At 43.9% G+C, this 12,043-nt stretch overlaps 1 protein-coding gene across 2 annotated transcripts in view; it reads right to left on the reverse strand.

Annotated features, from left to right (window-relative positions):
* Positions 1 to 12,043, reverse strand: part of TDRD1 (tudor domain containing 1) — a 1,654,170-nt gene that overhangs the window by 1,372,788 nt on the left and 269,339 nt on the right. The gene's annotated exons all lie outside the window — the stretch shown is intronic.

Here is a 12,043-nt window from a genome sequence, read left to right on the forward strand (position 1 = left end):
TGTTTCGGTGCCGAGGATGTTAGTTTCGGAGCCGAAGCTGGATCTTTAGGCTTCTGAACCTTCGAAGCCGGCTTTTCTATGGGCTGTGGCGTTTTCGGGGCCGATTTGTAGGTGGAAGGCATCGGAGCCGATTTCGGCGCCGAGTGTTCTTTTGGCTTCAATGCCGAAGGTGCCAGTGGGACAATGACATGTGGTTTGCTCGGTCCAGAGCTACCGGAAGGCTTGTCTTTTTTCTTCGGAGCCCAGCCCGGAGGCGGGGCTTCTGAAGGATGTTTTCGGTCTCGACTGGGGCCAACAGACGAAGTCTTGACCACTGCCTTTGGTTTTGGAGGGGTTGGGGAAGTAGTACTCACACGTTGCCCAGGAGTGATGAGGTCGTCTGAGTCTTCTGCCTCGGAGATGATTTCGAGATCCTCGGAATCTTCTTCTGGGACATCGGGGCCTTCATCAAAGATGTCCTCTGGTTCCGGGGCTGGTCTCTGTGCCATGATGTGTCTTCTAGCCCTTCGATCTCGGATGGTCTTTTCGGATCGAAAGGATGCACAGGCTGGACAGCTGGACTCGTCGTGGTCAGGTGATAGGCACAGGTTGCAGACCTTGTGGTGGTCACTGTGTGGAAATTTTGCTCCACACTGGGGGCATTTTTTGAAAGGCGTCCTTTCCATGAGCCGTAGGCCTTACGGCGTGGATCGGCCCAGCTGCCCGCGTCGACGTCCGGAATCGAGCCGATGAAATCGATGTCGAAGATGAAGGTGATTCGATGGTTTTTCTGTAAATTTTTCGCTTCGAGAAGCTTGGAATTGAGATTTCCAACCGGAGCGGAAAAGTTGCATCCAAACCCAATGGCGGAAAAAAACAATCTAACGATGGAGTTGATGCCCATGCGCACTATCGTCCAAGAGAGGAGTCACCTATCTCGTGACAACAAAGACTTCTTCCAAGACAACAACAATGTGCAAGCATCCAAGCCCAACACCAGATGGAGATCTATGCTAGTGTGTGATCTGCAGTTCATATGCCTCGAACAGTACACTTATTTGTATGCACACGTTACATGGATCAGATCTGAATACCTGTAAGAGTACTGTAAAAAAATCAGAAATGGCTTCTGCAATAGTGCAAGTGCTCAGTACAAAACTTAAATGTGGTCCATTTTCAGGTGATTAGAAATGTCAGAGCATGCTACCAGCCTTGTAGGAACTCAAGTATACCAAAGTAAGCAAGATTATGTTTTTGAAGGGAGCATGACTTAAGACAATGCATGATGCATAAACAGAAAAAGGAAACAGTACATAAACCAACAATTAGGACATCATGAGTTACCAGCAGGTTAACCAAACACCGGTTCCATTTATATGAATCAACCAAAGAGGCAGGGCAGCTATGAGTGCAGTGCAGGCAGCTAGTCACGTGAAACATCGGACAACTGAAGGACCTACCACTGATGCTCCCAGTCATGGGCGACCCCTGGATTCATGGATGCAAATTATGACAGAAGAAAATGGGGTGAGGAGCGCAGTTCTATCTCTCACCATCATAAGCCATTTCACCGTATAGTTACACCTTTCCTTTGTCTAAAGATGAGAAGCTTTGGGTTTTCAGAATTAATAAATACGCTAAAGTTCCCCTTTCTTTAATTCCTGAATCAATTTTGGTGGGACATGGTTGTATGCAAAGACAACACCCACAGGAGCAAATATATCCCTTGAGCATAACTGGTGGTCAAGTAGAAAGATTATTGGATAAGTATGTACTTACAATTCAGAGAAATCCCTTCTGCAGCACGGCAGAGAAATAAAGCTGAAGACTACATTCACTCCATCATTATTCACAGCTGTGTAAATAAAAGGCCGTCGGCACTGTGATGAATGGGAAAGGCACAGCGAGTCAGCACGCCTAGTCACATTCTCATCACCTCAGTAGCACCACAGAGAAGCACTTAATGGATGAAAGATGGGGGCCAAACCACTATTTCATTTTTATAAATGTACAAACTAGGTGTGCAATTAGTGTATGTGTGAGGTGTCAAACGGCAGTAATGGAAATTGGAGAATGGGTAACCAATTCAGGTTTCTGGAAGGGACACAGAGGACTTCACTTGCACACCATGTTGTTGCATGCTCTACAATATATATAAACAGCTGCTAGGATGCACGAAAATCCATGCACGATCAGGGGAGGCGGAAAATTCAACCACACCACTCACATGCATCTCGTGGGGGCTGCACCCCACAGAGCTACGCCAAAACTGTTTTCCTGCTCTTGCATGGCATATCTTCAAACAGTATGCATTTGATGTGACAGAATGCACACCTAATGTTCAACAGTTCGTTTTTAAAAGTGCTCAAAGGCAACAAATATTTGTGTGCACACGGGTGTGGTGTCCTGCCCCAACAGCACAAGCGAATAATAGCGGAACATTTGTTTCACTTTTAAGATAGACGTTGGGTTTGCATTTAGAACGGGTATTATGTTTTAATATCAATTACCCATGGATTATTGTTGGTATCATGTGTTAAGATATCATAGCTTATGCTTCAAGTCTAATGTTGCTAAAAATTAATTGCGGTTTTTAATTTGGATTCATAGCTACCCCTGACTAAGGACTGTTCAGCCCGAAATGCACGGGGTCAAAGCGAATACAGCTGCCCAGGATGAATAATGTTTACCCATGTGCTATACAAAAAAGGCCCGGGGAGGCATATTTACAGCATTTAAGAAGACTGGGAAACAAGCAGCCTATTATGTGAAGGAAAACATGGAGAAAAAAAATGAGAAATTTAGGATATAAAACGTGGTTCAAAACGGATTAAAATGCATTCATTAAATCATGATGGAGCTTATTGAATAATGTCTGCATCAGCTGTGCAACTGGTGTTTGGAGCGCAATGGCGTGCCAGATGCTATGTTAAATCTTTAAATAGGCCATCGTCGAACTAGAGCCAAGGTAACCAACACCTGAACTAAAACACCAAAAGGACTCCCAGAAGATACTGCATGTGTTTCATTGTATTATGTCTACAATGTAGGCCATCTTAATGGGATTCAAACAGTCTAGGCTTTCTTTGTTCATACATACGTTTTTAAAAGCACTAGAATGACGTGTTTAAAAGCAGACTTGGTCTGGAATGAATAACTGAGGATTGTATAAGGCAGCTTGGAGGGCGTTTGTACATAAGATGTTCCCTCAGTTGGAGCTCCCCGTATTTTTATGTCCTATTTGCTCAGGTGCTCATGCATAGAATAGGTCTACGCACTGAAAAATGTCTCGGGCAAACAGTATTTCTCAACTCCTTTTCACACGTCATTTAGCAGCGAGAGGCTTGTAAATAGCGTAACCAAATTAACTTCAGCCTCGTGCATTAGGGTATTTTAATTCGGAGACGGACAATTTAATGCTGGAAAGGAAAGAGGTCATACAAATAAAGAAAATTAAACAGATGATTAAGAAAACAAAATGCTGTGAGGAGCGAGACTGACTATTACAAAAGAATGCTACAACAATGAAATTAAAAAACGAGCACAACGCAAGCACTGTGAAGGCAAAACATTAAAAAAAATTTTTTTAAAAGAAGTTTCACAAACGCAGATGAAAAGGAGTACTTGGTCCATGGGATACTGATAAGAAAGAGCACATCAAGACTAACATGAAATAGTATGCTGCTACCATTAGAAATCGAGGAAAAGTAAGTGGCAAGCATTTAAACTAATGAAAAGGAAGGGCGGGTTGAAAGCTCCTTTTAAGATTGACATTAAATACAATAGATTTCGCAAGCACAGAGGAAGCGAAACCTAAAAAGGGCCCAAAGGTCACATCACTATATCACTGTTGCCGATACCACTAACCTGTGATAGATCTCCAAGCTCAATCCACAGGAGCGACAAGGATATCCCCACACTCCCAAAGCCAGCCCAGGGGCGAAAAGATTTCAAAATACTTTCACCCCTCAGATTGACTCTTGGAGATGTGGGGATCAGAAGTTTGGACAACTATACTTCAAATCCCCCAGCTGATTTCCTCGGAATGACCAGAGCAGAGGACAACCTGCAGAGGAAATAAGGAAAAGAATATTAAGAAACTTCCTCCCCTTCCTTATACCAATAGAGATCAGGAGAAGACTCAGTGCTGGCGTTACAGAAGACACACTGTCCCTTAACGGCTGGACATGTCCTGATGTCAAAGGAAAGCTTCCATGATTCAGCAGTGCAGATAGAACATCAAGGGTGTGAGGCCAGGGCAGGCAGACAAAGTATCGCAGCCTGGGACAGTGATCAAAAGAATGCAATAACGCTCTGTTAAAACTTCTACACAGAGCTTCACGGGAAGGGCCTTACCCTAAGACACAAGGGGGAAAGGAACAGGGCAGGCAAGCGTTCTACAAGCAAAGTAACTTTACAGGCCTTAGAGTACTCAATTAACCCACAATCTTTCCGTGAGAGCCATAAACCACACAGTATGCCAAGCACAAATAAGAAGCAAAAAAAGTGCACCGCGCGTATAATAAATTACAGAGGAACTCAACACTACCAGGAAACTGGATACAAAATATCCGCCATTACAACAACGAAGAGTTAACGCGGCCGTATTTTCATAATAAGACAGGACGCGGCTGCGTGTACGAATTACCGTACTAATAGCACTGCCGGGAAGCTGGATACAAGGTATCAGACGTAACAAATGAAGACTTTGAAGCGGCCGCATTTTCAGAGCACAGGGCGCGGCCGCGTTTCAGAATGTATAAAGCTCCGTGGAAAAATCGATAATCAGCCTAGGCGTGGGAAACGTCAGCTGTAGTTCAAGACAAAGGGAGTGTGGTCAGCCATTAAACACGGCCAACAAGTAGGGAAGGCAACACACGACGTTACGGAAGCGGTAGCCAGCGATTCAGGGCCCAATTACAGGGAGAGGGAGCAAGGTTCAGGATACAGGAGGAAGGGGCGTGGAGTCAGGTTGCAGGAAACCGAAAGCCAAGCACCGGCTTCTCGGTGAAACAGGATATTTAAAGTGAGGGAGTGTTCACAAACTCCACCTCCCTGAGAGCGGCAAGGGACCTGCTAAAAAGTGTGTTCCACTACAAGGCAAGCCCTCAGCACTCCCCACGACCTCAAGGAACTATGCAGGAGGCCAGATGTCTAACAATCACAGACTCATAAGCTAGATGGATGCCTGCCAGAAGGTATTTTGTAGGCAGATTTTGAATAAATTATTCGTAACTAGAAGAGCATAATTCTCCATCGCACCTACAAGCAGATTTCAGGAAACGCATTAGCACTATTGCTCCAACTAGGTCTTGACGATTATTGGGGGGGAAATGGGCATTCAATACTCCTGACCAGGGATAGTGTCAAGGATGCTTTTTGGGCCCATATGTGGGGGCTGGAGGTTTGTAATTAGCAGCAAGGATCCCTAACCTCAGACTCTCTAGATATTAAAAACCATAGTAAGTTTGAATACTTTCTTGATTACATTTTGATTCCAGCTGCTAGTCAATTGTACATTATGTTTTGGCATGGAATTCTTCCACTCAATGGCTTCTGCTCAAAATGGAAATACAATGCAGACATGAGTAATGCATGTCCAGTCTATCTGCAAGCACAAGAAACTATTCCACATTTTTCTTTTGCCTAGGATACAAGCGCCCGAGGAAGCGCTGGATCCTACCTATCTGCAGACAGCTTGGAAGCAGGCAGTGCTCTGTGGCACTTTGTTTGCTGTGTGCTGAAACAAAATAACTAATTGTCTGCGCCATTAACAAATAGTTACGCTGGAGTATTAAAGCCAAATCACAGAGGTAATTTTAATTTCGATAGGGTGGCCCCTTTCCTTTTCTTTCTGCCTTTTTGGCTGCCAGCTAGAAAACAGAGGACAAAACACCTCTTAAATTGATGATTCTTGTCAGACCTCACTTGTGCATTTTAATGGCCTAAAATTGTCGTCTCAACCCAAGATAAACTGCTATCTGTGTCATTGTGTGCGAGAAATCTCCAGGACTAACTTACCTCGTAGTCCTTTAATGAAGTTATTATGGCCCTAGTTGCTTGCTGTGTAATTGCTTTTTAATGTATATGATTGCTTTATATTTTAATGCACTGATAATTGCCTTTGTATTTTTCCAATGTTGCTACAGTTTTAAATGCAGATCTAGAGAAACCACACAAAATGTAAGCTCGGCCTAAGACCTAATTAACTCTGCAAGCATTTGTGATGGTTGCTATGGCCATAAACTGCTCCCTTAAGGTTCTAGCTCCCCATGCACTTTATTCGCTGAACAATGACCCTGCACGGTTGCCGGATGAAGCGGGATGCCCAAGGCTCACTTCGGTAGTCTAATGACCTCTGCCCTCGCCGGACCGCACATCTTTGCCTGGGCCCCAACCACTCCTCACTGTCTGGCAGCGGCTCACTGGCGGATCATCCCTGTAGTGCAGTGTGGGGCTCCATCTGCTGCATGGTCACCCGCAAATTCAGGGAATCACTGGGGCCCTGAATCGTGAGGGTGAATCTTGAGGTCCAGGCAGAATCTAGTGACCTGCCTAAGTCGCGGACACCATCTTAGATGGAGCTGCGAATGGGGCGAGTCTCTGCGCACCCCTGCGCCCATCACTTGAGGACTGGGGCTTGACTGAGGGAACCTGCCCTCAGAGAGGACGATGAACGGGGCACTCCCTTGGTTAAGCTTTAAAGTTATCAGCACAAAGACAGCCCTCTAACAGTTACGCTTGAGGCCCTTCCCCCTCGGTGTAGTGGTATGGTTGGCGCCCTAAGAGGGCCACTGAGTGAACCTTCCCACTTAAGATAAGTAAATCCTCCTAAGAGAAGAGCAAACTTCAGGACAGACAACAGATGTTGCCGATTTGTGAGAGGTCACATACAAGAGAGCCACAACCAATTACTCCTAGCAAAAATACACCCCAACGGCTAAACTTGCAACTCGCCTGCATACCCTGGGGCCATCCAGAGATGGAAGAGCGTCTGGCTGCTCCTTCCCTGGGGCCACGCAAACTATCCAACTGAGAAACTACATATTGTTATAGTCTAGCCTCGTAACAGTAATTTAAGCAGGTGTGACAATTCAAAAAGTGAGGGAATGAAGGTCGCATGGCTGCGATTGCTAGTCTTCAAAAATCCATCTTTGGGATCTGCCCAATGATCAGATGCTAAGCATGACTATGACAAAACCGAGATGGCTCCCCGACTTGCCTCCCCGACTTGCCTGATGCTATGGAATATTTTGGTGGGCCGGGGGGGTGGGATTTGTGCAGGCTCTACAAGATTTGCTTGACGTTACTCACTGCAGACGTTCTTCTTGTGTGGGAGGGCCAGCTGCTGGTTGAACAGTAGCATTCCCCCCTTACTTTTTCTCACAATATATTTCAACACTAATGCCAGAACCATGATTCACACCAATAATGTGCACATTCTGATTCAAAGAGATAGGATCATGGACTTTGTTACTCCTAGGTTATGATGCAGAGGTTTACATTGTTTGTGTTGTTCACAGGGACCCGGTTATTGGGGACACATTTTACATTCCCACCCATAATCCTCATCCAAACACACCTGCTATGTAATATCTCTCGAGAGACCACCTCGACCATCAGTATACCACCTTAGTCACTACAAATACCGCTAGGGCCGAAAAAAGGAAAACCCTCCTTCATGTGCTCACGCTCCTGAACACAAATGTGGAACTCTTAAGAGACTTGATTACCCCTACCACTCCTGCCTTCGATCTAACACCTCATCCTTTCAGTTATTTCCTCCCCTGGAAGAAGGACAGCTGGGGGTGGGTAACCTACTGAGAAGGGGCTGTGTATTTCAAATTAAAGAATATTGGAAAGATAAAGAAGGCAGGTGACTGACACCAAGGGGCTGGCTCAGGGGCAAACACCTAACATTCATCACAAGTTATTGCCCAAATATGGGCCAAAAGCATTTCTTGCTCCAAGGTTGAGGACATCTGTGAGAGTGGGCCAAGGACCTCATTATACTGGATAGGGTCTGAGGGACCTAACTTTGCTTATGGACAAAGAGCTAGACAAAACGCAATGTGCACATGGGGGACTGGTGGTACTCTTTGAGCAAGAGAAACTCCACCTGGAAGATTTTGGCTTGATCGATGGATAGTGTTAAAGACACCCACTAGTTAGGGGCTATTTCATTTTCAAGGCTGCCCACAAAAGCTACCCATAATTAGACCATATCCTCCTAGACAAAAGGTTGTGGTCAGAAGTCCAGGAGGTGTTTCAAGGACACCTGACCATTTCCTATTACGGTCCTGCACCCTTGATTTTTCCTCAACCTCAGACAGGAAGAGAGGCTCCTGGCACCTTAGTGAAGCTCTAGTACGAGAGTCTTTGGTTTCCAATAACATTAAAAGTATTAAGGAATACATAACACAATGATAGTAGGGAAGTTAGCACCATACTTTGGGAAGCACTGAAGGCAGTAATTAGAGGATAGTACATAATGACGACACTAGGTTCAAAAATTAACAAAGCACTCTCTCTAATTAAGGTCAGAATTAAGAGAAACCCACAAACTAAAGAATCATAGAAGCTATGAAATGAGTAACAACGCTGTAGGGCAGATCCATTTACCAGAAAGAGATAGGGGTAACTACGAACAGACAAAATTGGACTTCCGCTACTATGAATTCAGGAACAAACTGTGCAAAATCTTGGCTAATCTCCTACAGATGCAACAGGCCAAAAGTTTGTTAATAGAAGTTACAGACAGGAATGGGATAATGCATTCAGAAGAGGTAGGTAAACAGATTAATTTCTGGATTTTTATAGGGATCGTTGCAAGAGAAATCCCACAAGCCCAGTACCCTGTAAACATTACACAGAGCGTGCTGTGCTCACCACGATTTCAGTGGAAGAACAAGAGAAACTGGATCAACCCATCTCCAAAGCTGAGATCCTTACAGCAATATTGAAGCTACACTCATCTAGAGCTGTGGGGCTGGACAGGTTTACAGATCTTTGTTACATACCATTTGGTCCTCAACTGCTTCCCATTCTAACAACAGGTTTCCACAAAATTATTAAGGAGAAAAAAAGTGATAAGGACAATGTGAGAATCAAATATTTCCCTGATTCTAAAGCCAGGCAAGCCTACCAACAACTACACCACCTATAGGCTATTTTTTTCCTTAACACTGATGTTAGACTCCCAGGGCGAGCTCCAATTTGACGCACAACCTCCTGTTATTTTTTACTTTGCCCCTGTTCTTTAATACCTGCCTCCCCAGTTTGCAGTCCACAACATAATGGACACTCACTGAAATCACTACCAAGGTGTACTTGGTTGCTAAGCGACTACTGACAGTACCTGAAGCTAAGCTATAAGTATTTAAGCCGGATATATGCACCAGGCCACTGTTATTGGAAGGGTATACATATCTAGGCTGTAGTTATACCAAGTTGTGCCGCTTACCACTGTATCCAACCTTTAATAGCTGCTACACATTGTTATTCACACTGTATATGTCCATGTTGTTAATCCAAAACCAATAAAACAGATTCAAACATAAAACAAAACACTGATGTTAGACTCCTCACTAAAACTACTATAACCCCTCGCCCCTTCAGTATCTCATTAAGGAATTTATACACACTGACTTATCTGGTTTTGTCGCTGGAAGGCAAATGAGTGACAACAAAAAAGCCTTCCACCTTGCTGACATCAGTGGCAAAGGGGGAAGAAGTGGTACCATGGTCTTCCTGGATGCTGAGAAAGCATTTGTCGGAGTAGATTGGGGCTCCATTGATGTTATCCCATGGCAAAATGACCTTGGGGAGACCTTTAGATATTGGCTCATAGCCCAAAGACAAATGATTAATTAAATGGGCGAATGTCACAATGGACTCAATAGAGGGAGGGACAAGGGAGGGCTGCCCCTCCTTTTTGCTATCACTTTGGAAACCCTAGCCCACAGAATCCACAACACCCAGCTAATCCATCCTGCTAGCAACAAGTTCAAAGTAACAACGTTAGCAGACAACCTATTGGTTTCTTTGGCAGATCCCAAAAAATCGCTACCACGCCTCATAGAAGAACTTAAAGAGTACTAAAGAGCGTTGCAATTTAAGATAAGCTGGTCTAAATATCAGGGCCTTTAAGATTACTCTCTCCCCGTACTGAAGTCGGTATTCCAAAAGATTGCACCTTTACAGTGGTCGAATTCAACTCTCCAATACCTAGGTCTAGAAATATGCAAAATCACAGTAATCACTAAAGAAGCTAATTTAAGTAAATTAAGGTCCACTATACAGACAGAACAATATAGCTGGACAAACAAAACTTTCACTTGGCTGGGCATGTAGCAGCCCTTAAAATGTCACTGCTCCCTACGGTATTATATACCTTCTAAAAATCTTACCTCCTCCAAATTTTAAAGATTTGTTTTTTCCCTCGAAGACCTTCAGCTTATCTGTATGAATTTTGTATGGCAAAACAAAAAGAGGGGCTTCGATGACAGCAATGCCTGCAAGGCAACAAGCAAGGAGGCATAGAAGTATCTAATCTCTATAGCTATCTCTACACCGCACAACTCCGCTTTTTCCCCGATTGGACTAAGAGGGATGCAGAAAAAGGCTGATGCATTATTGGCCACACCCTAAGTAAGCGCAGGCAATCTTTACAAGGTCCCATGAACACCTAAGCCTGACAGAAAGGCTGGCCTAGCTATCACCCTGATTACCGCATCGACCTTGATGGTCTAGGCTAGAATAGGTATACGGAGAGGCCTTTCCGCTTTTCCCTCCCTGTTTACACCCCTATGGGGCAACATAAATTTTCCCCGGAGCGAAACGGAAAAAAACACTACTCTGGTGGGAAGGAGGGGTAAGGAAGCTAAAGGATTAGATTGAAAGGAGGCAAATAGAGCCCTTTTACTAACTTAAAGATGAATATGGGCTCTAAGAAACTGATAGCTTTCAGTATTTTCAGATTTGTCACCGAGTCCTTGACACACATATAAAAAAAGGCAACAATGAAAAACCCAAACCCATTTGAAAAATATCACATCTACCAAAACAGTGAGAGGAGAGCAACCTCTAGGCTATACAAGTCACTAAATAAATTACAGCCAGGTGGGAGACTCCGTTTCCAAGATGCTTGGCGCTAAGAGTTTGCTATCAAATTGGTGGATCCTGGCAGTGAAAACATTTTACAAAACTGCCCTGGAGAAGCAAAAAGAATTTAGGGAACAATGGGCGGAGGGGCTTTTAATACTGTCTATATTTTTGGAGACTTGCTACTATAATATATAACCAGGAAGGACGCTTGAAACTAGACAATAATATGCAGATTCTCTCTGAAGTTGTAATGAATTTTTCTACTTGTAATTTGTGAGATTAATTAACTGGATGGATGAGAAGAGACTCTGGGATGCAGGGAGTGATTTTGGCGGATGTGTAACTGATAAAGTTTTCACTGTTTCATTGTTTTTATTCTTAACGTGATAGAACAAAAATGTATTCAAACTTAAATTAGGGTGAGATACCAATAATCTCATCTAACCGATAATCCTAACCACAGTCCAAATCCTGTCTTCCTTCCAGAATGTACCGCACAAAGTACATACTGCCACTGTGACGAAGCAGCAGGAAAGGCTCGTCCTTATGAAACTCAGACATAGCTGCACAAAACATTACAAATACAAAAGGTTTTCAATTAAGTTTGAGCTAGACAACGTCACATGCAGACTGGCCAAGGAAGGAGAAATTTATAGGAAGTTTAAAAAATAACAGTTTATATTTAAATTCCTGAAGGAAATCATTCATTAAGAAAAAACATAAGAAATGCTGCTAAAGAATCAGGTCCAGTTGGCTACTGAGAGCAGGTGAACAACCCGAAGTAGTGCTCCAAATGAATAACATGCAGCTAATTTCGACTGGACACAGCTGTTGGACAAGTAAGCAAAAGAGTTAAAGGAATGAGGCACCATCAGCGGCCATAGGCCGAGTCCTGTGCCAAGCAGTCATTAGGTGCACATGGAACAGGCATATGCCCTGGTGTGCAGACACCATGCCC

The sequence above is a fragment of the Triturus cristatus genome, chromosome 1_2 (assembly GCF_964204655.1).
Source record: "Triturus cristatus chromosome 1_2, aTriCri1.1, whole genome shotgun sequence".
Lineage (NCBI taxonomy): Eukaryota > Metazoa > Chordata > Amphibia > Caudata > Salamandridae > Triturus > Triturus cristatus.